Consider the following 27,172-nt stretch of genomic DNA (forward strand, 5'->3'; position numbering starts at 1 on the left):
TCTCTCTCTCTCACCAACCCCTCTTGTACTCTCTCTCTTCTCAGCCTCGGGACATGTTGTCAGGTCCCTGCTCCCACGCGCGCCTTGTCGCATGCTGGTACACTCCATCTCTCTCTCTCCTCATGTACGCCCTTCAAGCCCGCAATTCGTGCGCCTTCAAGCCCATCAAGCCCCGAGGTCGCCTGCATCAAAGGTCAACGATTCTACACACGTGCCAAGTAAGTGACAGGTAAAAGATTTTTGTTTTTCTTTCAATTTCAATTAATTTATTTTATAAAAAAAGAAAACGTAAAAAACTATAAAAACAATTTAAAAATAAAAAAATTCAATGTAAATAAAAAGGGATTTAAAAAATCACACAAAATAAAAAAATAAGAGACTAATAAAAATTCACAAAAAAGTAAATAAAAATTACCAAACAAAACATAAAAAGTCAAAAAAAAGAGTTTAAAAATCACAAAAAAATAAAAACTTATAAAAAATTCATAGAAATATAAAAAAATCTGTAAGAAATTCATAAAAAACCAAAATTGATCAAAAAAACCACCATAGAATTAAAAATTTCATAAAAACACAAAAAATTCTAATAAAAACAAAAATTCATAGAAAAAAATCACAAAAATAGTGAAAAGCTTAAAAAGGTCACAAAAAAGTCAAAAATTGTTCGGAAAAAACAAAATAAATCAAAAAATTCATTAAAAAGTCAAGAATTGATTAGAAAAAAATTCTAAAAATCAAAACTTTCCCAAAAGAATCGTAAAAATTTATAAAAAGACTATAAAATTAGAAATTTCAAAATTTCATAAATAATTAGAAAACTTTTAAAGAAAGTCGTCGAAGTAGCTAGATAAAATCAAAAAGAGTCAAAAAGAGGTCGAAACGCAAAAAACATATGCATCATCGAAAAAAATCACTCACGAGCAAATCAAAAGCCAAAAAGTGTACCGCACACCAAACAAACTACCGAAAAGCCAAAAGAGCCATAAATTGAGCAAATTGTGCCAAAGCAAATCTGAATAGCCGAAAAAAAGTTGAAAATGGTGAACTCGAAGCCGTGAGCGGGAGACAAATTTTTAAATCTCTCAAAATCATGTTAAAAATTGACCAATCACGAGGGATTGCAGATTAAGTTGTTCAAGGCCCAGGTTTTCATCGTTTCAAAGGGTTGCAATCAATTTTGAAACAGTCGAGCTAGAGTTAATCAACTCTTGTGATTATACAAACAATCAACTGCAAAAGTGATTTGGCTTAAGCAGTTGAACCAAAACCAAAGCAGCAAAAATTGTGCTAATCAACAGCAAAATCTGCTCCAAAAGACAAATTTCACAAAACCAGTTAACATGGCCTCAAATCGAGCCGACAGTTCAAGTACATCATAGCAAGCTAGTAGTAGTGGAAACACATGCACAACTGCAACATACCAGATTTTACAGCTATATGGCTACAATGGGATAAATTTTTGTACACAAATACAAAAGGTCATAGATATCTTATGAGCACCAAAAGCAACACAGGAGCCAATATCCTATTGATCAAAGTAAAGCCAGATTCAGGGAACTCCCAGATGTTCACAGTGGAGCCAGGTATCGTAAGCTCAAAGATGAAGTGCAGAGAGAAGTGTAAAAAATCAACCCAAGTGTTTATCTAGAAATCTGCAAGAGCCAGCAAAACATACAGGTGGTGTATATGCAATCAGGATCATTGTACATGGACTACAATGGTTAGATCTATAATCGAGAGCTAGAATTGCAAGATTCAACAGATCAAACAATAGAAGCCAATCTAATTGGTGAACCAAGTCAAAGACGGTACAAAGATCAAGATGGAGCAGTCTATAGCTTGATGCTTACTGTTTTAAAATAAGATGCCAAAAACTTGGCCAACATAGAAGCAAAAGTTCCTCTGCAAGAGCTTGACATGACAGAGCCAGTTGAAATACCACCAGTCATGGTGTATTGCTCAGATTGTGGACAAAAACGTGGACATTTTTATGAAGATTGTCCAAGAAATCCTGACAACAGGGATACTTCAACTGCCAAGCAAGGTACAAAGAAAATTGAAAATGAAAATCTTGATGTAAGTGCATTTAACTCGTCACTTTCAATGCAATCATATGATTCTGCATTACCATTAGAAGCACTAGTAAAAGCGCTGCAAATTCAAAATCACAATAAAGATGCACAGATACCTGAAAAGCTTTAAATTGATTCTTTGAACAACAAATTCTTGAATGAATTTGGTCAAGGTGTCGAGATATCACCTAAGGTTGAAAAGACTGTTAGGTTTGCAAATGATTTTTATCCACTGCCACAAGTGTGCAATCATTCACGAGTCTAAGGAACACATCAAACAGAATGATGTTAGCTTTGTATGGCACACATAATTCATATGCACACTATGTAGGCCAAAAAGAGAAACCATACAAAAAGGATCAACCAGTGTTTGAATGACCCACATACCAGCTCATAGAAGTGTGTCCAGTGATAGATCAAAAAGGATGGTTCATTTCAAAGAAAAGAATCTATTATAGCCCATCCTCTCTAGAGCTGAAGGATATTACCCGAGTGAACCCAGAAATCTGTCCAGAGCCAAACTCTCCTCCATCGAAAATCAAACTTCAATGTTGTGACCAAACAAGCATATACTTTGACCAAAACAGTCATAGATATAGATGACAGTCTAGCATCTATGATGCATTGGGTCCTGAAACCACAGAAGCTCATATCATAGGAGACCCATGGGATAGACAATATCAGGGCAAAGATAATGCTATCTATAGCTTGACTTGGGGAATAATTTGTCATGTTTCAAGGAGATACATAGGAAACTATGCAGAAGGTTTACAGATGCCAAACATCAGTAGTGCTACCCAAAGTATACCTTCACAATCCCAAAAGGTGAGACTAAACCAGAGCCAAATGATTTTGAACTCTTATAATGAAGCAGGTTATAGTGATCACCCTAGGAAGGGGGAAGCTATAAATCCATCAAGCTCAGCTTATGTACTAGGAAATGCTACACCGATTAGAAGCCATAGAGCTTCTAGCCAACAGACCTCTTCAAAGAAAAAACCATTGAAAGATCATATGGTTGTTGGAAGTTTCCAATTGACCCAGATTCTATTAGAATTTGCAGACAAATGCTTATATGAAGATCATCAGGGACAAAAGTTTCAGTTGATCTCCACAAGTCAAAGTCAAAAGCCAACAAATCCAATAGTGTTGAGATAGTTACATGTGATCAATCTCACATATGCATATCAAGATGCACAGGGTAACTAATATGAGCAAGATCAAAACCTTGTACAAACCCCTATGGATGGCCTGCCGACTAAAGTCAAAGACTATTTGAAGATGATGCAAAGCCTCAACCTGCCAAAACAGGTGATAGAAAATTCAAAACCCAATGAAATATAAAGTCCAAAAAGCTACATAAAGGTCACCAATAGAATCTCCTCCAAAGAGATAGATTCTGCCAGAAAGTACAGTGGATCTACTAAGATCAAGAGTTACCCAAATGTAGGCGGGCAATGCTCAACAAATGCAAAAAAGTGTAGTATCACATTGAATGGAGTCAACATTGATTGAAGTGGGTGGTCAAAGCAAAGAAAATGCAGATAAAGCTCAACCAAAGGGTGTTGCCATAGAAAAGAAGTCAATTCAGACACAAATCCTGAGACGATCAAGTGCAAAATTGTTGGTGAAAACGAGGAAAAGTTGTCAAGAGAAGTAAAGATATATTTTCAGTTAGACAAGAACCTCATGTCCTTTCACACTTGGAAAGGAAGAGGCTCCTGAATTTGTGAGCATATCAGGAGACAAACAAGCGGAATGTTGGGGAATCATCTCCACCACCATTGAAGTAAGTTCACAGATTATCAATGCTCAATTCCACTTGATCACAATAGAAGATATGCTAGACAACATCATAATGGGAATTCCAATGGCCCATAAGATGTTAGAGATACAAAATGAAAACAAGATGCAGTCTTTAGAGACAACCAAGAATGAAGACCAAGACTGGTCACCCACGAACGACAGCACAAAGTCACCAAGCACAGTTAAAATGGAGACTGATATCAAAGCAAAGCTTATTAAAGATGATTCATCTCCATCAATCAGAACGTTAGAAGAGCAAACAAATCAAGCAATATCAAATTCAGATCAAACAGAGCAAAGAGCAACCAGGAAAGCTATTAAGTAGAGAATGCCACCAAGACCAGAGGTAAAGAAGACAAACCTTGTAGACAAAGGTAAGGCTAAAGTGGAAATTCCACCGACTAACACAGAAGGTGTGATAGCATATGCCTCTACATCAAAGAACCCTCATGGATCAGTTTCTTCAAACAAGTCAGGCTTTCAAAACTTCAAGTCAATTGGTGACCCAATTGAAACCAGAAAAGCAAAGATATATTAGCCAAAGTACTCAAGAAAGAAAAGGAAAATCAAGCAAGTGTTTGTTCCGAGAAGTTTAGTCAAACTCAATGATCTGGTTTGGATTAAACACAAGAAATCAACACGAAAAAACAAACACATGGGATGGATAGCATCACAATGTAGCTTAAGAGAATAGGACTACTATGGAGGTAGCAAACTGATATGGGTACCAAAACCGTAGGTTAGAGCATATGACGTAACTTCAAGTCCCTCCCAAGAAAGAAGGCCCACAAGGTATCCATCTCGACAATATCCTAGGATACCTAAGAAGCAGGTATACAACAAAACCACATCGAAAGATGTTAAAGTCAACCACAACTCTCAAGAGGATACAGAACAAAGATGGATCTTAAAGAATCTTCCTCTTAGAAAAGGATTCTACACAGGCTATACAAAGATTTGGCTACCAGTCAATCGCAAGCCAACTACAACTACACCAAACCTGCATGAAGATCTCAAGAATTCAACAAGACCTAGAGCTCAACAAAGTCAACAATGGAGATACAAAGGTCATCAAGAAATTTGAATTCCTAAGTCTTCCAATGCTCCCAGTAAAAAGCCAAATGCAGACAACCAATAGAGGCCTACAACAACATCAAAGACTCCTATCAACATGCCCAATTGGAGAATCAAGATAATGGAGTCTTCACAGTCAAAGAAGGACAACCCAACCAAGGTGAAGGCAGATTCAAAGATGACAAAACAGGTATGGCAAAAGAAACCGTCAATGCCAACTTGGTCCTTCACTTATCCTCTTTTCGAGGATTCAAGCTTACTTTTACCTAAAGAAATGTTTGTAGTAAGCACAAGAATGTGAAAATTCAAGTCGCTAGGGTGCAAAAAACACTCTTGGGTTAGCCCTCTCTTGCAGAGCTGGTCGTAGCCCTATGGGCAGTTTTCATTAACTAATAGAAGGATCTTTTTCTCGAAAAAAAAAAACACTCTTGGGCATAGTCAGAGTTGGGCTACTGAGCCATAAAATGAGTAAAGAATTAGTCGCAAAGCTTCAAATCATATTAAACTCTGTGCTAAGAGTCGTAGTTTTTAGGCTTACGCTCAAGCTGGAAGAGTTGAGCATATCTAAAGTCGTGTTGCTCATGCTGGATGAGATAAGCATAAGAGTCAAAGTCTATTAACCTACAATTGGTGGAGTGTCGTAGAGTCCAACACTCATGCACAGTGCACAGTAAGATGAGAGTACATATCCTCGTCAATGAACACCATTCTTAAAGGGGTGCCAGCTTGCAAAGCCATGTCATATCATTTTATAGCTACACCATCATTTTGAATAACCCCTCAAAATATTTCTTGCACAGCATATTGTTTTCCATACATTTTTTTGTATGCATAAATAGGATGTCCCACCATTGTACATATGCATTAGACACTCTTGTTTGCTTCCACCAATACACCTTGAGTGGACTACAACAGGAAAACCAATGTTCCATTATGCTACCCTCTCATATTTACTGTCTTTTTAATTCCATAACCATCAGCAAAGAATCCCTTGAGTACTTTATTGATATTTCCCATGCTAGTAAGTAATCCAATAATGCGTATATCCCAAAGGAACTTTTTTCCCACTGGATTTTTTCCCTTTGGTCATCCAGGTACTAGGCCCTAATTTAGAACCTCATCATTCTTTTCCCCTTGTACACACTTTCCATAAATAAACAACAGCCTCATCATTATGCTATTACAACGGACAAATGCAAAACCATCCCTCACATTAGATATATTTGGACCAATGAAGATGCTGCACAACACTATACATCATCAACACTTTCAACGGAAAATGAAGATGATTAGCCCATCAACAACCAATCAAAAACCTTCCACAACCTCCACGTACACTTTTCAGAACAGTGCCCGAGGACGGGCACTAAAATTGGAAGGGGGGAATGTTGACTGACTCAATGTCAGTTAATAGAAGCTGCTAAAGACCAAAACGTAAGGGTGCACATCGAAGATCAAATGGAAGAAGCAGTAAAGATTAGAGTTACACATTTTCCACGTATTTTCAAAATGGTCACGTATTGTAAACTCCGTAATATTTTAATGTGTTACGAGCTCAATGGGGGTTCCAAGTTGTAAAGAATAGGTCAGTTATTGTGCCTAGGTTGCATATTTAGTAATTGGTGGAGCCCTAAAGGCCTTGGGTACCCGGACATTGCATACTTTTACCCTAGGTACATAAGGTAGTGTGTAAAAGAAATTAGGGTTCTCAAGCTCATTTGTTGAGAGAACTTTTTGGTGAGAGCTCTTGAGGTGTGTGGCTATGGAATCCTTGAGATTCTCCTTGCTCATGAGACTTGATTAACACTAATTAATGATTCATTCTCTATCACTATGCCTCTCTCATGCTTCTTATGATTTCCTATGATGCTTATATTAGCTAGATCGTAACTAATTAGTGGTTAATCCCTCTCTAATCTTGTGTGATTGACCTATTTTTCTTCTATGTGCATGTAGGTTTGATTTGAGTGTGGTGCTCAATAGATCTATGTGTGTGTGCTTGCGATTAGTGTGTTGCATGATAGGATTAGTGTTGTGTGCGTCTTGCAATCATAGTGTGTGTGATTGGGTTGATTAGAGGTGAAGAGAAGTGGATATAGAGATTGAACTTCATTGTGGCTTAGCTCCTCCATAGGCCGAGAAGCTCACCTCATAGATTTAACCATTTGTGCTGCCACGATTAGCTCACTAACCATGTGAGTGTTTCCATGCCCTAGCCGGGTAGCTCATCCCTCCGTATTGACAATTTTGTTGGTCATTGGAGCTATTGCAATGATGGAACCCCCAACAATGAATAGTATAGGGCAATGTTTTGTGAGTTGTATTCAATTTTTGCGTTTGATTGTTACATTTTTTGACAAAATTAGAGTAAAGATGAAGAAAAGATTGAAGGATTTCGAGCTGTACAAAGAATGCTGATCAGCCTTCAACAACAACATGAGGACAAATATGACTGAGAATGGTCATCAAACTCCAGGATGGCCTACAAGGACAAAGAAAGTTGGTGGTGCGACTAAATGAAAGCACTCATCAAGTGTAAAGTTGCATATCAAACATTTCTCGCGATGAGAAGGCCATATATAGGAAGTAGATCATTATACTGTAAATATTATATATCTTGTATGTGACTTTATGAATCCTAACAAACAAAAGGGACTAATAATACTAACAAGAACAGAAGGGACAAAGATGACGATTGAATCATCTTTTATGATAGATTTTTGCAAGAGCAACCAAGGGTCAAGCCAAATTTTGGTCATCATCATCAGTTCTACATGTAAAGCCAAGTGCAAATCCATATCAAGCTAAATTTTGTCAAGAGGCTATGCATATAGAGTATAAGAAAAGGGTTTTTTTTCTTTTAAATCTATCCCAAGATGCATTCTTTTCAAATATGTAGCCATGATAGCCATCTACATACCTTGTACATCATGTATATGAATCTTGGGGACAAATAGACAATGATAGCTCATCAATGATGACAGATGTCGGATGAGCCCTTTTCAAAGCAAGTTATTAACTTGGGGAATTAACTGGGTTTTGCTTTAATTAAGTCATGTATCAAGTAGAAGTAGTATAATGATTTACACATCAAGCTAAAGCTAACAATGGCAAATGCGGATTTGATCACTTTGATGCAAGAACAAAGGAGTCACCAATGAAGAAGAGCACACACAGTAGTAATCAAAGGATCTCAAAAGATTGTCCTTGATGAGGCAGATTGAATGTTGGACATGGGTCTTGAACCTCAAATCAATATCTACCAGATTTGGCCTGACAGACAGACTTTGCATTGGAGTGCAACTTGGCCTAGAGAAGTTGAAGGTTTAGCCAGAAAATTTCTATAGAATCCTAATCAAGGTATCCTTGGCTCACAAGATCTAAATGCAAATCACTCAATTCTATAGATTGTAGAAGTTATTTTTGAGAATCACAAATACTCATAATTATGCTATAAGGTACCTAGGCGATTTTGTAAGGAGAACTTATAGCATAATCAAGTTTTAAGCTGCATGTACGGAGTGTGAAAGAGGAGGACAGAGGGTCTGAGCTTCATCCTGGTGCTACTCTCCACTTGTTCATCACATTGTAGATCCGACTACACCATCATGCTAGCCTTGGCAAGAGCTATGCAACAATGCCAAGCATTCCTCGCAGAATGGAGCACAAGTGCTTGTGTATCTATGAGCTATTGTGATCATAAGTATATCAAATGATGTGTGTTTTTTGCCTGCAAGTAGTTTTTAGAATCGTAGCGACATAAGCTACTCATAAGTACTCATAGATTTCAGTTTTGGGCACTTTAGAAATCCGGATCTCTCTTTATACACGTTTTTTGCAGATGAGTTTAAAGGTAGGATTTTGAGTGTAGAGGCTTACAGAGAGGTGTATCCTAGTGACAGGATGGTGTTCCTTAAGTTTCATACGATTCTGGTATGATTTAGTGAGTCTCCTTTCGTTGTGTGTATGTGGGTAGGTGGTGTAGTTGAGAGCAGTGAGATTCTATGTTGTGGTTTAGTTGGCCTTCCAGAGTTTTGTATGTGTAGGATGGTGTCAGCCTGACAAGCTAAAAAGATTTCCTCTATGTGCCTATCGCGTCATTTGTGTCCTTGAGTGACATTATGTTGATCTAGGTTGTGTTACATGCACTTTATGGGTGGTGTGATTCACTTCCACTACACAGCCTTGTGATGGTTGTAAGTAACTCTATCTCTGGCAGAAATACTCTTAAGTTTGATGATGTTGTGGGTGTTCTCCTAGCCACGGAAATGCAAAGGAGAAGCACAGGTGAATCATCAAGTGTTGCATTGTCAGTGGAAATAAGAGGAAGGCCTAAGGAGACGTTCAAAAACCAAAATGGTCCTGATCACTCAAGGCAGATCAAGTCACACACAAAGTCAGCTCTTGAATGTTGGAATTGCGACAAGAAGGGCCACGTCAAGAAGGATTGATGGTCTAAGAAGAAGAAGGAGTTGGAGTCTCAAGACAACAAGCCAACGTTGGAGGCCAACGTGGCAGGTAAAGTAGGGCAAGATGCTCTAATTCTCTCATTGGACAATGTTTCTAATTCCTAGATAGTAGATTTTGGGCTTCATTCCATGTGAACCTGCACAAGCAGCATGTCTAAGATTACACCAAAGGTACAGTTTGTGACAAAGCTGCTAATGAAAATGAATGTAAGCTTGAAGATGTTAGGCATGTCCTTATCTTTGTAAGAAATTGGTCTCTACAGGACAATTGGATGATCAAGGTCACAATGTTGCATTCAAGCACAAATGGTGGAAGATCTCAAAGGGATCTTTGGTGGTTTCCAAAGGAGAAAAGGTTGGTACACTTTACTTGTGTACTACCCGCACAAAACCTTGATCTTATGCAATAACTATAGAAGTTGACAGTGCAGTGTGGCACTACTAGCTTGGGCATATGAGTGCCAAAGGAATGCAAATCCTTCAATCAAAGAAAATTCTACAAGGTTTGAAAGAAGTGTAAGAGTTTTGTGAAGATTGTGTTTATTGGAAAACAAAAGAGGGTTAAATTTCAAAAAGAAAAAAATGAAAGAAAAATTAAAAAACTTGAATTGGTTCATTCTGATGTTTGGGGTCCTGCAAGTACATCATCCCTTGGTGGCTCGTTGTACTATGTAACATTCATAGAGAATGAAACTAAGAAAACATGGGTTTATGTAATGAAGAATAAACCCAAAGTGTTTTCCATATTTCAAAGGTGGAAAGCCTTTACGGAGAATGAAGCAGGTACCAAGGTTAAATGCCTCATATCCAACAATGGAGGAAAATATTGCAGCCAAGATTTTGAAGGCTTTTGTGCTAGCAATGGAATTTGGAGGAAAAGGACAACCCCAATGACACCTCAACAAAAAGAAATTTTGGAAAGTATGAATAGGATAATTATGGAGTGAGCACGAAGCATGCGGCTACATATGCAAGCCTACCGCTTGAGCTTTGGGTGGAAGCAGTAAGTACTTCTCTGTACTTAATCAACCGATCACCCTCGACAACATTGGATGGGGGAGTTCCAGAAGAGGCATGGATAGGTAAACCAATGAATTATGCATTTATCAAAGTGTCTGGGTGACCGGATTTCATGCACATAGATGGAAGCCTGAGTTCAAAGCTAGATGCAAAGTCCAAAAAGTGTTTCTTCATTTGCTATGGAGAAGTTCATTCTGGGTATCACCTATGGAATCTTGAAGATGGTAAAATATTTAGAAGTAGGGATATAATGTTCAATGAAAAAAATATGCACAAAGATTAATTGGAAAGAAAATAAACAAAAGAAACAGGTGATGAGTACATGGAGCTTGAGGACAAGTGCTGAGAACTTTAAGCCCACATCATTATTAGTTATAAGCATATCCTCTTCATCTTCATACCTCGCCCTTGACAGCATATCTGCAACAGGTTTATCTCTGCCTGCAATGTGACAAAAATCTGGGTTAAGAGACTTTGTCATATATATTGTATTCACATTGTTGGGGATAATGGATTTGCGAGGTGAACCGAGTCATCACGGGGCTGCTCACTGTGGAAAACAAGAGAGACTAGATGCACGACACCAAGAATTTTTTTGGAAACACCAAGAACATTAAAATAAATGGATACCCATAATGCCTTAAACTGCTATTGGCTAGCCAAAGTGGTATTTAATCACAAATGTTGGTGGTTAACGACATTGCTATGCAATCTCGGACTTGTGAGAGCTTAATCCTCTCCAAAACCTACCCAAGAGAGCGAAGATTACCTTGGTTGCACCTGTAAATCTTATCCCCTTTGGTATCCCTCCTATTCAAGCTTTACAAAAATGGTATCCAGTTTTTCTCCTTCACATGCTAATTGCTCCTACTTGCTTTACCAAGTCGAGAGACTCAGAGAAACTTCAAAAGAGCATGCATCCTCTTTCCTTGTCAAAGTCAAGAGAAAGATCATGAACTTGAATCCGAGCTCACCTCGGTTGTTCCTTGCTTCATCAAAGAGAGAGAGAGAGAGAGAGAGAGAGAGAGAGAGAGAGAGAGAGAGAGAGAGAGAGAGAGAGAGAGAGAGAGAGAGAGAGAGAGAGAGAGAGAGAGAGAGAGAGAGGGAGGGAGAGAGATCATCAACCAATCCCTTCTTGTTCTTTACATGCTCTTAATCCGTACAAGCCCTGAAATACTTTGCTTTTCTAAGTCAAGAGGAAGGGAAAGAGCATCCTTCCTCTCCTTCTTCAAAGACGGGTGAGAGAGAGATTACAAGGGGGGGGGGGGGGGGGGGGAGAGAGAGAGAGAGAGAGAGAGAGAGAGAGAGAGAGAGAGAGAAGGGGGGGGGGGGGGGGAGAGGGAGAGAGATAGATAGATAGGTAAATAGATTTCATTATCATTCCACGGAGGTCACATATGACCCATGGGACCAAAAAGAGATCGTTACAACGGGGTTTTCAAAGAGATACATATCAGTTAGGGACTAATTAAGTATCCATTGGAAGGGGAAAGAGGCAAAAAGAAAATAGAAGATCCTAAGGGGGTTCAAGAGACGGAGATGCTGGTTTAGGGGTTCGAAACTCCTAGATGATGACTTTACCGCCTCGGTAGACACACATTTACCTTGTTTAGGAGCTTCATGCATCTTCTTGAGCTCGCTAGATTTAAGCTTGAGTTGATGTGGAGTCAGTTCCTCGGCAATCCAAAGCGTTCTTCCCCTGAGAAGGCGAGATTGTTGTAGTAGTTTCATCCGTGCTTCTTTGTCCTTGAATGTAAGGATACATTGTTGGGGTGGAATTGCCTTGTTCGTGTCCTTGATCCACGAGATGGAATCGGGCTTGATGTGGATTGGTTGGAGAGAATCCTTGTCCTTGGTGATGGCTTCTTCAAGTGTGTCTTCTTCGGTGCTCCATGGGGAGTTGAGCTCTCCAATCCTGACCTTGAGGCCAAGAGACTCTTGCCATTGGTTTTCTTGTAGTGCTTTTTGTATTTGTGTATCGAGCTTCTTGTTAGTTACCTCATGCATTAATTTTTGTACTGCCATGACAGTGTTGGAAAGGGAAGCTTTGACTTTGTGATCTTTTGCAAGTAAAGCTCGACTCTCTATTTCTTTTCCTTCCTCAAGCAAATGCAATTGTTGCTTAAGTGACGCGTTCTCCTTGATTAGCTCTTGGATCTGCGTCTCCAAGATTGTAATCAGTGCATCTTGATGGGTGAAAGGGTCTTTTTTTGGAACGGCCGCCATCACAAGAAAGCTCTTGCAACTCTGTGTTGGAGTACTAGGGGAATACATGATCAAGGCCCCTGTGTGAGTGGTTAAGTCCGTCAAAATAGAGTAGGAGGTTTGAAACAAGCTGCTTGCCTGTACCTCCTCATGAACCAGGCCGAGAGCAGATAACCAGGCTGATGCCTTGCTTGCCTGCTCTCGCTCCTCATCATTCAGGTTCCCAACTACAACGTTCAATTTTTCAAACACTCAAGGAGAGTCGTTATCTCACGTTAGCGTGCCATGACGCATACATAAGGATGCCCAAACGAGAGAGAGAGAGAGAGAGAGAGAGAGAGAGAGAGAGAGAGAGAGAGAGAGAGAGAGAGAGAGAGAGAGAGAGAGAGATTTGTCCTCTTCACCTCGATGGCATTCTTCCCTCCCCCTCAAATCCCCTCTCATTCCCTTCTTTATCACTTCCTTGTTATCCCTTCACTTCCCTTTTATATCACATTGTACCCCCCCCTTCTGCTCCTACCCATCAGTCACGGCACCGTGATTGATATGGACTTCCTTTTATGACATGGCAGGCGACAGATGGAGGTACACTAAAACTGGCAAGAATGGAGCCAAATCTGAGCACCTTGGGCTGCTAAGCGTTTTTGTGTTCTCGCTCGACATCATTGGAGCAGCACATAAGCCGCCGCTGTGAGCAGTCTTCTTCCTCTCACACTGCTCGCCCAATGTGCTACCTCGCCATGCCTCCTTTCTCCCCCCTCCCACCTCTTACACATTGGGTGGCGGTACAATTGGACCTTGGGTGGCCATTAGAATCATTGGGCGTTCGAGCAGCCTTGTGGCCCTTCATTCATAAGGGCATCACATTTGGCATGAAAATTAACCAAGGCATTGCTTCCAACAGCTTTTGTCAGTTTGCATGGTGCCACTTGCCATCAAGATACAAGGGTATGTGATTGCATTTGGAGAGTTTCCTCTCTTTGCATCTGCTGAAGATAGCCAGCTTCATGGCCTTGCCTTTGTTGGGTATACCCCACAATTATTTCATTCCAAGAAACAACATTCCAGACACGAATCTCTTTAAGAACTTATTTCCTTCTAGGCATTGCCAAGAATAACCTTTAGGATACATCCTGGCCAAGCATTGTCAAATTACCATTTTTCGCATACATATTGTCCATCATAGTGCTGAGACAACTCTGGAAGCATACCTCATTATCAATTCACTTCAGGAGAAGACATTTTGGGCTAAATTCTACTTATCTCTTATTACGCTATTACGTGCACCACATTCCAGAACACCTGGCTGAAAGCCAAAAACTCCCATTTGGCACACTCACTGAGGTGACCAAACTGGTACGGATTTGGCCCCTGGGGAAACTTAAACTACCAATATCTAAGCAACCATAGATTTAATTTCCAATATAAGAAAATCATAAAGACAATCACTTCAGGTCCACGCATTTACTTCACCCTTGACCCTTTATTTGTAGCAGCTGCCAATCCGGTCACCATATCTGCAATTGACTAAAACTTCAACCTGACATAACTTTCTCACTGTAGGTCCAATTGACGAGCCGTAAAGATATTCTTGTAGAGCACTTTGAGCACTAAATTTCTAGTCCATAAACTCCCATTGTTATCACTTCAAATCTACTCACTTTTAACATTAAAAACATGCCCAATCCGGTCACCAAATCTGCAATTGACTAAAACTTCAAACTGACATAACTTTCTCATTGTAGCTCCAATTGATGAGTCGTAAAGATAGTCTTCTAGAGCACTTTGAGCACTAAATTTCTAGTTCATAAACTCCCATTGCTTATCACTTCAAATCTACCCATGTTTAGCATTAAAAACACAAATTTTGGCCCGTTAAAGTTGCATCTGGCATACATTTAGCATTTAACTTGGCCTGTTAACAAGCCTTGATCATTGCTCAATAAATGTGTAGGCTTTAACACTAGAATGGTAACCTAACAGGACATAAAAGTGTCCTTTCAGGGTTTTGGGAAAAATTTCCAAAACCATATTAGATCCACTCATTTTGAAAAATTCTTTCATGAGCTTATAGTTCAATAACTACTACATATGGAAAAAATGAGAAACTTGTAATTTTTCTCATCCCTTGGTCACTACAAGCCTCCAAAGTTGATGGACCAGTGCATTTTGCCCAAAACAACAATTTCTTACGGTTGATTGCATATAAATAAGAGTGGGGATTTTTGTAGGACATGAGATAAAATGCCCCGTTAACTTCAATGGGTTGGTGACCAAAACATATGGTTGCTTTTACCTCACTAATGTTTTTTTCAGCAAAAAAATAGGTATAAAAAAGTTGCATTTTTGCCATTCTGCGGACCTATCATCAAAGTTTCTATAGTCACGCTCAATACAGATACTATATACATGTTTTCTTAGTTCCCTTTGGGTCTTTGGATTCAAAAGAAGCCATGGAGCATGTCAAAAGGATAATGGATCTCTTACAATTGGAACCTTGGGGGCAATGATAAAGTGCTAAATACAACAAACATGAAAAAACTGGGTTTCGCATTATGACCTCTAGAAACCCATATAAACTACTCAATATCTAGCCAAGCTTGTAGTCTATGATTAGATATGGTTACTATCTACAAAATACACACAATTGGCCTAAGAAACTAGCAATATTGAGAAAGTTATACTTGCTACTCTAAAATGTATCGTATTCTTCAGCAATCAGAAAACTCAACCATCATCATATACTATGCTATATAGCATATTAGGTCCCCCAAAACTCAAGGAAGATTAGCTTTATGTTATATATTACACTTACGCAATCAAAATTGAATTTGGATATCAAGAAATCCCCAAAAAAATCATAAAAGTGCTAATTTTGGCCAAAAAAAAGGATTATGCAATTCTTGTAAATTGGTCATAACTTTCAATTTTAACACTTAGCTCTCCCTACAAGCATCAAAACATGTTGCAAACTATGAATGCCTAACCTCTAGCCATCTAAACTTCACAAACATGAAGTTTAGAGTGGTATAGTTGCCAAAAATTGAAGAAAAGCCAAAAACAGGACCCGTTTTTTCACACAGTTTAGGTTCAAAAATGTTGTGCAAGAGTAAGGTTAATGGTGAGATCGATACTCCAAAAAAAAATGCTTAGTTTTTTTCAGCTCATAAGGCAACTTTGTGGATATATAGAACCTAGAAATCCATTCTCATACTCTTCAAATAATTCAAGCAAAATGGTCACTTAACAGGACACAAAAGTGTCCAAGGACATAAAAGTGTCCGGTTACCATTCTAGTGTTAAAGAATCTTCTTGCATTTCTTTGCTCTTTTCACCATCATGTAAGTAGAGTGGCACGACATCCATCCCCTCTGAACCTGCACATCCTCCAGCATGTGCGAACCGTCTTTCCCTTTAATTTGCATCATCAAAAGCTTCATCAGACACATTGTCCAACGCATACATATCATCATCATTCCTTCGCTGATGATCTAAGATTTCATCCTCAAAATTTAAACCCACCTTCTTGTTTCTTGAATTGTTTGATCCTTTTCCCTGCAATAGGCACTTTAAGCTCAGTGCCATCGAGCTCACATAACTTATATGTTGCATTGTCATAAACATGAAGTACAACATATGGTCCAAACCACCGCTTGACCATTTTTCGTATAGCAGAGTATTGATTCTCCAAGCTACTATCATAAATGAGTACTCAATCTCAATCTTTGATAGCATATGGCCATAGTCTATGCTTCTCATCAGATGCTACTTTATTCTTTAACCTTTCCTCCTTGAGCTTTTCTTTGGCCTACACAATATCTTCTTGACACCTCTCAAGTTGACGAATATGTAAAGCAAGCAAATCTTCAGTAGACATATCTACTTCCCATGGCATTATACTCCAAGACATAATTGCCTCCTTTGTAGGCATAATGGGTTTCTGTCCATACATCAATTCAAATGGCATAGAACCCATAGTTAAACTATTTGTAGTGCGATCAGCCCATAAAGCAAAAGGTAGCAGCTTAGGCTAATCTCCAATATTTCCTCAGCATGACTTTGCTAAAGCCTTAACAATAGGTGGATGACCTCTTTCAAGTTTCCCATTACCTTCTAGATTGTATGTCCTAGTAACTTAAAACTTTTACATCAAAGTTTCCTTGAGCTTACCCACTGGTTCATACAACTTTTAAGCTTACTCTCCAGTCAAATTGAGTGGTTTGGAGTCTTTTCGTGCTATTTCTAGCCGTAGACCTGAAATTTTGCAACTTCAAATACAACTCACAATGATTCTTTCGGAGAGATTAATGTTCTAAAATCCACCTCGGATCCTACTTACCCTAGCTACTCCTAGGTTCTTATGCAATGGGGTTGTGGAAAGTGTCCACAAACACTTGTTTTCTTGTTTTTTATGGTTTTCTGAGCTTTGATCTTAATATTTTTCTCATTTATCAATTATTCTCAAAATCCTAATGTAGGTCTACAATCCTAAAATCCTAAAGGCACTCAACAAGTACAACTTACCTTCAAGCTACCTCTACACAGCAAAAGACGACAATCTTAGGCTATGCGGTTTCTAAAAGAAATTTTTTGACTCTAGGAGATCCTAGAGGAAGTTAAAGGATAACTTCATAAGGCGCTCATGTTTTTCCCTAGTTTAGGTCTCCTCAATCCCTGGAAGCGGCGCCAAATGTGGGACGGTAGTCTAACCTTACTATCCTATCTTATTGCAGTTTTAGTGAGAACCACAATTAAATTGTCAATCCATGGGACGAAGCTAACTTGACTAGTGCATAGAGGCTACAAGAGTTTTTCAATCTCTTGGAAAACATCAAACAACTCAAATCTAACTCAAGCTACACTCAAGTTACTGAAATTACCAAAATCCAATCGCTCATCGGCAAACATATCACATCAGTTATAGCATCAATATGGTAGGTGTTTTTTGGTGCACAGTGTGTTTGTTTGATGGTGTAGTTATTTAGGTGCAATAAACATGTGTGTGGTTGAACATGAATGTTTGACAAGGGTGTAGGAAATGATAATGCAACCAAAGTTGGTCTAAGTTGTGACGTGCGCTATGTAGTACTAAGGTTATAGACATGTGCAAGCTAGAGAGCTAAAGCAAGTACAGAATCCCTGGGCAAGCAGGTGTCAGCAAAAATGTATGGTTGATGTGTTTTTTTAGGCCAAGAAGGCTCCAAAGTGGGCCACTTGGGATGGTAGGTCAAAGTTTCCAAATTGCTAGGATAATGTCAAGTGGAATAGAGTGCTCAAGATTCTCTGGAAGCTCGTCTAGACGGCTCATTAAATGGGGTCATGGTGTGCAAGATACGGGTGTCTAAAGATGGAATGCATAGCAGATCCCTGATCAATAGGGCAGGTATGGACAGGTGGCCAGATCTAGAGTCAATGGCTAGGATTGAATTTCTTGAGCTGTGAAGCATGTCGCTCTTTTTGGATTGTCAATCGGATCTCCATTGAGCAAGTTATGGATTGTGGAATATATGTCAAGGATCGATTATATGCTCATTTGGTCACTACATTGAAAGACGTTCCAATTGGTGGTTTTTGAGCTTTAACCAGGTTAAAGGGGATGTGTACATCACATGGAGTCAACAGGAACTGATGGTATGTCAATCAAAGGCGCGATGGATAAGATGTGTCGGATTGAATGTGGGTGCCTTTGCTAGAGATGGGGTGTCAGATGTCTTTTTATGTTTTCTGTAGTCTTGTTTTACGGCCTAATTCAGAATCTTGAAATGTGGTGGAGTTTTCATGGTTCAAGGTTAGCAGTGAGAGCTTTCAATTGGAAATTGTGACTCCACCATTGGGTAAATGAACAAAAAATGGGGTGTTTTTGAAGTGGGGTGGAAAAGATTCCTTCTTTAAAGCTTTTTATGTTGAGGACCAAGGAGGCCTTGGAGGCCTAATCCATAAGGGAATAGCATGTGGCACAAGGGTCATCCCACATGTGTGAATCACTAGGCCACGGGTGCATGGTATATGTAGTGGAATGTTAGAAGCAGCTAACACATGCTACACTGATTATGCATCAAGCTAGAGATGTGCTATGGGTGTGCACAATATTTCCTATTCACATTGTATAAGGTCTTGGGCTCATTGGGAGTTCCAAATTGTATATGCTAGAGGGCTCAACTTAATCCCATAGTAGAAAGGCTTGTGGTGCATGCCTTTATGAGAAAGCCTTTTATGCATTGTATAAGGTCTTGGGATCATTGGGAGTTCCATGCTAGAGGTCTCAACTTAATCCCATAGTAGAAAGGCTTGTGGTGCATGCCTTTATGAGAAAGCCTTTTATGCAGAGAGGCTTCATTCTTGAGGATCCATTCTTGAGTACTCACTCTTGAGATCTCACTCTTGTGTGTTCACTTTGTGGATGGCCTAGCCTTGATCTTAATGCCGATGCTTAGAAGGATAGTGATAATCCGTTGTAATTAGCAAAGCATTTCTTAATCTAATCTCTACTTTCTTCATTAGTCTTAATTCTACTATAATCCATTATGTCATGAAGTAGTTTCACCTTCTCATTATTCTAGATTTGAGTGTGTGGTGATAACTGTTAGGAAATATGACGTAACTAAGTAGATTATTGAGTAGATTACTTAATGGAGAGAGATAATTTACACACACAAGAGATTATAGAGTAGAGAGAAAGAGAGAGAGAATACACGTGATATACATGGTTCACCCAATGTGGGCTACATCCACGGGAAAGCAGCCACTTAATTGCTTTAGTACTTCAAACAAGAAATAAGTTACAAAGGGAGTATACCCTTAATAGAGCTCCCCCCTTGCTTCACTATCACCACCTCACACCCACCTTGTTGCATCAACTTCACGGTGTGAAATGTGTGTAGAAATGCCTCCTTTTATAGGCCAAAAGGGTTGCCTTCTCTCATGAGGGGCAGCCATGTGTAGCCGCCCTTGTGTAGATAAGTCCAAATCGGACCCTCCAATCCGCCCATGTGTGGCCGCTCTTGAGAAGACAAGTCCTCCTTTGAAATCGTCCACCGATCATTGAATTTAGACCTTTCGTCCATTGACTTTCAACCATCGGCCATCGGCCATTGACTAGCGACCACCGGCCAAACGATCGGCCGTTTCCGACCATTTTCCGGCCGCCATCCGGCCATAATATTCTAGCGAAAAGGAATATTATGGCCGTGAAAATTTTGGTTTCCTGTGAGTGATTTTGTTTTTTGGCAAGTGATTTTTCTTCACGCACGATGGCTTCTCCTCATAATGGGGGCCTTACAGATGTGTGTTTTTAGTATAAAAAGTTACAAGGGGTAAATCAGGCTCCATACTTAACAATAACTTCTTGCTTGTTGACCATTCATATCCCTCTATGAGTACCAATTTGTGATATTTTACCATCTCTAATTAGGTTGTTTAAGTGGGTTCTTAATCTTGTGATTAGAGAATGTACCCTATTGTTTGCTCGTGTGTCGATGGGTTTAATGAGACTCAAGCACCTTTCACCCTTGTGTGTGTATCTTTTGATTAAGTACCTTGATTGGCATGTGGTGATTGGAGAGGCCAACACCAATGCAATTAGTGTGTGCTTGTCACAAGAGAGTGCTTTGAGACTCAAGTCTATGGCAAGTTGGACATTGGTGGGCTTAATGTGTATAGGTGATGCTTGATTTATGATTATGGTGTGATTAGAGTTAGTGATTCATGGCTAATCTCTATTGCAACAGAAGAGCATTCTCTTGAATCCTCTCATTCGATACATCTAATGATGCTCGTGCTTCCATGTCCTAGTCGGGTTGCCGATCCTAGGATTTATAATTTTTTTGGTCGTGGGTTGTGATTAGGTGATGCTACGATTGCCCCCAACATTTAGCACCGTTGCCGGAGATCAACAACCTAAGCTAATGAGTAGAGGATGTTTAGAATAGACTAATTTGCACTACTAATTTCATCACTTATTGAGTGTGTATAAGTCAAATTAGTGACGACTTGTTGATGTTTGTGCAAGTAATTGAAGCTAATTTTTGAGTTATGAATATCCCAAACCCCCAATTCCAGCTTCACAAAGCAGATATTTTTCAAAGTAAAGGCTAAAACATAGAAAACAACAATAACTTGAAATTGTCTGACCTTGTGAAATTCTCTAACCTTGTTGCCCCTCTTTGAACAATTCTCTTGGAATTCAAAATTAAATCCTCACTTGAGAGGGAATTCTAGTCTAATTTTAATTCTCTTGCTTGAGTCTAGCTCATAGCCATGATAGAGTGAGAGCTATTGTATGTGCCATGTATGTGCTATTGGTTTAGTTCATACTAACACCCTATGAAATACCATTCATACATGTTTCAAATTCCAACCAAGTTTGTACGTTGGTAGCATATTTCAAACTTTGGAAGCCACTATGCAATATGCAAATGATGCCTTGCTTCACATAAGTATAGTGTAAGAATAAAGCATGATGGTTTTTCTATATTCATAGCTAATGAATGCTCCTCCCGACATACAAATGTCAACGCTAAATAAAATCAACCTTGTTAATCACTTATAGATAATCGACCTTGTCTAATTTTACTTGTATGAGAATCATACAAGTGCCTTAAATTGGCCAATGTTGAGAGGAGATAGCTAAGGATACGTAGCTATCAAACTTCTTTTTGCTAGCAACTTATAGCATTTTTTGTAAAATTAATAGCGGAGTCTCCTCTATTCACAGATGAAATTCTCAACTAGAAACTCAGCAAAGACCACTACAATGTCAATGCAAAACAATTTTGTAAGCAAACAAGAGGGCTCACGAGAAAAATTTGGCAGAATCTCCTCTATATGGAGTTAAAATCTCAAGTGAAACTAAGAAAAAACGAAATGCATAAACCAACAAAAGTTGTTGACAAGGCATAAAGTATCATATAATACTCAAAGAAACTATTAAAAGATTGCCAACTTGGCATCAAAGCACAAATTCCCATCTTTAAATGTCTTTTGGCAAGGCTACAAATGAGGATCACTAGAAACCTAATCCACCTCACACTAGGTAGACCAACCCCCATTGCTAAGCTTCAAAAAACCTCACGCAATAACCAACACAAAAGGTTATGCAGACATGACTAGCTGCGGTCTCAAAAAGGGCTCTTTCACATTGAATCTCTAAAGCACCTGGGACTACCAAAACAAGCCAAAATTGGCTCCACAATGAGGTACAATGGCAGTATCCTAATATAATACACATCCAAAACTTAAAACCGTCATTACAAAATTGTCAGACACATGCTCAAATAAGGACCAATAAAATGCTAGCAAAAATCTCAAGTATTTATCTCCCTATGGGGAGTAAAGAACTACTTCCAATAGAGCTCAAGTACACACAAGGTGCTAATCATGTATATCCATACACATAAATCTCTCAAAAGAGAAGCAATCACTTGTTAGGAGTCTCCCATTGAACCTAGAATTTATCACTAACAAAACCTATCAATTGTAGACAACTAGGCTAGAAAAATCAAACCACATATGCCATGCATACGATAACTTGCACCTATCAAGTGTCAGAACAATAGACTCATAGTGGGGATCCTGCCAAGAAACCTATAAGACATGCAGTTATGTAGACCTATCAGATTGGAAACCTAATGAAAACTAGTAACTTGTGAGTTGTCAATGGTTAAGCATCACATAATTGAACCATAGTAGGCCTACATCAAAAAAAAATTGCAAAATTGAGCACTAAGAATTTAAGAGTTAACTTAAAACTGCTCTCTCTAATGATTCCATGAAAATGTTTTATTGATGTCAAATCCAGTGCTGATGTCAATGTCAAATCTGGGGCCAAAGAAGTTGATGCCGACAAAGCCAATGTGCTATTTTTGTCTCTTGTTATGCCAAAGTCATCAAAGTCGTGAGATTGATCACCAATGCCGCAATCCAAAACGATGATGACATCGATGTTGAGAGATGATGTTGCGAAGTAAGAGAACCGCCAAATTAGTGTGTGTGTGTGTGTGTGTGTGTGTATGTGTGTGTGTGTGTGTGTGTGTGTGTGTGTGTGTGTGTGTGTGTGTGTGTGTGTGTGTGTGTGTGTGTGTGTGTGTGTGTGTATGTGTCATACTATGCACACAATCCCATTGGTAGTGTGTGTATATGTTGTATTGTGCACACAATCCCATTGGTAGTGCTAGAAGCATCTCACTTTGATGCAGTTTTCCTCCTAAGTAACAAGCCTAGGAGGGAATGTTGCAATTGACAAAACTTAATATTCAACTAAATCATGTTACCTTAGTCACATAAGTTACATATCTGAAAGAGACACACATGCATACAGTTTAAAATTGAATCAACATAAGCATACCTCTCTCTATATCAACGCATGCTAATAGGGCAGCTACAAATTGAATCAATGAAACACAGTTGTAATGTATACATCTTTTCTTGTCTCTTTTATTTTGTATCTATTATATTCTCTTGCCTCAACTTTTGTTTTGCATGTGTTACAACACATGGACAATATGTCTCCTTGTGCATTTACTTTTGATGGTTGATAAGAAAGGTGCTCCTTAGTTCAAGGAAAAAATTATCTCCAAGTAGCCACCATTAGGTGGATCCTATACAAATAGTTTGATTGTTCCTTCAATAATTTATCTCATGATCATAATACTAGCTTACCACATATTCTCAATGCAACTCAAAATATTCTTTATTCTTGGCACACAAAATTTTGACTCAATAATTGAGCTCACAATGGTGTATGTGATGATTTATTGGGAAAAGTGCATACGCCATGTATGAGCATTCCATAACATTGGCTATAGATATCCAATCAAATAAGCACTTACATTGGATACAGTCACAAGAATGATACAAAAAATACCTTTAAGGTGTTGTAGAAAAATCTCTTGGGATGCAATAAATATTAAGATTAGCTTGAAGCAAAAGTGCAAGAATTGTGACCTGCAACAAGCACAATAAGGCCAAGTTATTTACCAAAGAAGAAGAACCTCAATTAAACAAGATGTATCCAACTTCATGAAAAGACAAAAAATAATCTTCTTATACTTTCATATATATTATTAGTGGTTTTATTTACAAATGTGATCGTGTGATTTTTTTATATGAAACTTGGCCCATGAGTCACCTTTTCCCCATTTTGTAAACTAGATCTTTAAAGAATTCTTTACAAGTTTTGATAGTACATTTGAGTAATAACTCGATGCATATGTTTGTGGGTATATATGTATAACCAAATAAATAAGTAAGTATATACACACATAAATATAATGGTAGCATTCACATAATATCCTAAGCAATAAGTAAGAAAAATCGCTTGCTTACTTGGATTTTTGTTGGTAATTATCCCAATCTTGCCAAAATCACAAGTCCCACCCTTCCCTTTATTTGCTTGCCAATATAAGTTCATTGCAACTGATGCATGGGCAACCAAAGTATTGGGCTCAAAACAAGGTTTTCCATCTTGAATAAGAGAGCAAAATGTAGCATTTACTCCACAAACAAAGTCCAAAGAATTTTGTAGGCCTTTTGCATCTGAGGTATTGTTTGCAATGCACCACTGCTTTGAAGAGGGTAATGCTAGAGGAGCATATGTGTTTTTTTAAGATGAGGGTGATGGTGAAGGTAGCATAACTTTCTCATTTTCTCCATCGTATGTACAATTACCATAACGTGCTATCCATTAAATAAACTACATTCATACTTTTCAAACATAGAGACAGCATTCATTAATGCACAATCAATAGATCTATAGCTTTAGCACCAAAAATATTCAATCCCCAATTTGTTCACGAAAGTGATCTGCTCTCAAAGTTGTTAATATATTTCATACTAGTCTTAGTAAAGAAACATTTTTTTCCATTTTACTACCTAATGTATTGACTAAAAACAAAGTGATCTGCTCTCAAAGTTGTTAATATATTTCATACTAGTCTTAGTAAAGGAACATTTTTTTTCATTTTACTACCTAATGTATTGACTAAAACAATTTTATACAATATTTAGTATGTTTGTTTCTAATAAATAATGCTCCTCTATAATGATGAATTAATAATGTAGATGGGTAAAGGGACAAAGATTTCTTACTTGGATCTGTGATAACAATTTGCCCAACTCCACCAAAATCGCACGTCACACCATTTGATTTATTTACCTGCCAATATGAGTTAATTGCATATGATGCATGGGCAAGTAAAGTATCTGGCTCATAGCAAGCCTTTTTGTCTTGGATATAGGAACAAAATATGGGGTTTGAACCGCATATGAAGTTCATTGTCTCCTTCAATCTTGTCTCGTTTGCAGTATTCTTTGCAACACACCATTGTTGGGTAGAGTTCGAAGTTGGCGTGGGTAATTTTGAATGGGGAGGATTGATGCTAGGTGAAGGTGATGGTGATGGTGGCAGTGACGTTAATGGTAGAGGTGATGGTGATGAAGATGTTGGAGGTGAGGGTAAGGATAGCGATAAGGGCGATGGCGTGGGTATGTTTAAAGGGGGTGGTTTTCTTTTAGGTGATGGTGGTGGTGAAATTGATGGTAGAGGTGATGGTGATGAAGATGTTGGAGTTGAGGTTGAGGATAGAGGTAAGGGCGATGGTGATGGTGTGGGTATGTTTAAAGGGGGTGGTTTTCTTTTAGGTGATGGTGGCGGTGAAATTGATGGTAGAGGTGATGGTGATGAAGATGTTGGAGTTGAGGGTGAGGATAGAGGTAAGGGCGATGGTGATGGTGGCGGTGAGGTTGATGGTAGAGGTGATGGTGATGAATATATTGGAGGTGAGGGCGAGGATAGTGGTAAGGGCGATGGCGTGGGCATGTTTAAAGGGGTTGTTTTTCTTTTAGGTGAAGGTGAAGGTGATGGCGAGGTCACTATTATTTGTCCATTCCCATCATCGTATGCACAAGTATCATGACCTGTTGTGCATATAAATATACAAATTAAGTTATATGTATACCTACTCACTATTCATTGTGCTCAAATATTTGACAAACTCAGGGTCAAGATATGATTTTGGAATTTGTAAATAATATTTAGATAACTTTTGGTAATATCATTTCTTGTCAATATTAAGTTTCCATATCACCACAAATTCATAGCAACAAGGCATTCAAAGATATATCTTTAACACTCTCACTAAAACGTTTTCAATCATTTAAACAATATGGAAGGACACTATTCAAGACTCATGTTAGGTTTTAGATAGGTGCTATGTTTGTTCTCCTACCAACAAGAAGATGTATGGAATTTAGATGTGAGAAAACTCATGACACACGCACATTTCATCAATCTTAGCTTTTACATGATGTTTTTCAAAATGATTGATAGGTTTCACTCTAATTTTGGTCAAAGGACATTTGATCTCATTGCTACTAAGGTTCCAAATACTCTTCTTTCTATTTATTTAGCCTACAATTTAATTTACTTATATAGATATAGTATTGTTGCTAATGGTTGAAGAGAAAGTGTTTCATTTACTTGGATATTTGGTGGTAATTTAACTAGTAACATCAAACCACAAGACACTAAATTTACTTTATTCTTCTTGTCAATATGTGTTCATTGCATATGATGCATGATAAATCAATGTACTCGGCTCATAGCAAGGCTAATGACCTTGGAAAGGAAATTGTGGCATTTATGCCACAAATGAAGTACAAAGCACTTTGCAAGTTGGTATCACTTCAGGCATCCTTTGCAACACCCACTACTTTGCAAAAGTCTAATGACCTTGGAAAGGAGAGAAAATTGTAGCATTTATGCCACAAGTTAAGCAGAAAGCACTTTGCAAGTTGATGTCACTTTAGGCATCCTTTGCAACACCCACTACTTACCAAAATTTGATTGGGAATTGTGTGATGGGTGGGTCCTGTACTTCTAGTGTAGATAGGGAGATGGTAAAGACACTATTCTTTGCTCATTGCCACTATCATAATTACAATAATTATGACCTAGTTATGCATACAAATAAAAATAAGCTTTCTTTTTGCAAGACATATACATTGTATTTCAGCCAAGGCTTGATTGTAAGCGAGGGTAACGATGATGATGGTGGACACTAGAGGTGAGGTTTGATGGTAGGGGTGAGGGTCTTGGTGGTGATGAAAGAGCGGGTGAGGGTGGAGATAATGGTGATGGTTTATGTATTTTCAATAGGAGAGGTTTTCTTTCTAGTGAACTAGGTGAGGGTGAATCAGATGGTGGAGGCATTATGATCTCCTCATTACCACTATCATGTGTCAAAGTATAATGACCTATTTTGCATACAAATATACGTAATTTATGCACATTATCTACTCACATTTTATACAAAATATACATACATTTGATTCTTGCATTCAGTTTTGATTAAACATTGGACAAATTTAGGGTCAAAATAGGATCATTCTACCTCTAGAATATTCCATTTGGAGGAGGATTCAATTGTTATATTGAGATTTTTTTAATGATATCATTTGTCATCAAATGGTTGTAGAGAAAGTGATTCCTTACTTGGATTTTTGTTGATAATTTTCCCAATTCCATCAAAA

The sequence above is a fragment of the Adiantum capillus-veneris genome, chromosome 15 (assembly GCF_014529385.1).
Source record: "Adiantum capillus-veneris isolate H3 chromosome 15, ASM1452938v2, whole genome shotgun sequence".
NCBI classification, from domain to species: domain Eukaryota; kingdom Viridiplantae; phylum Streptophyta; class Polypodiopsida; order Polypodiales; family Pteridaceae; genus Adiantum; species Adiantum capillus-veneris.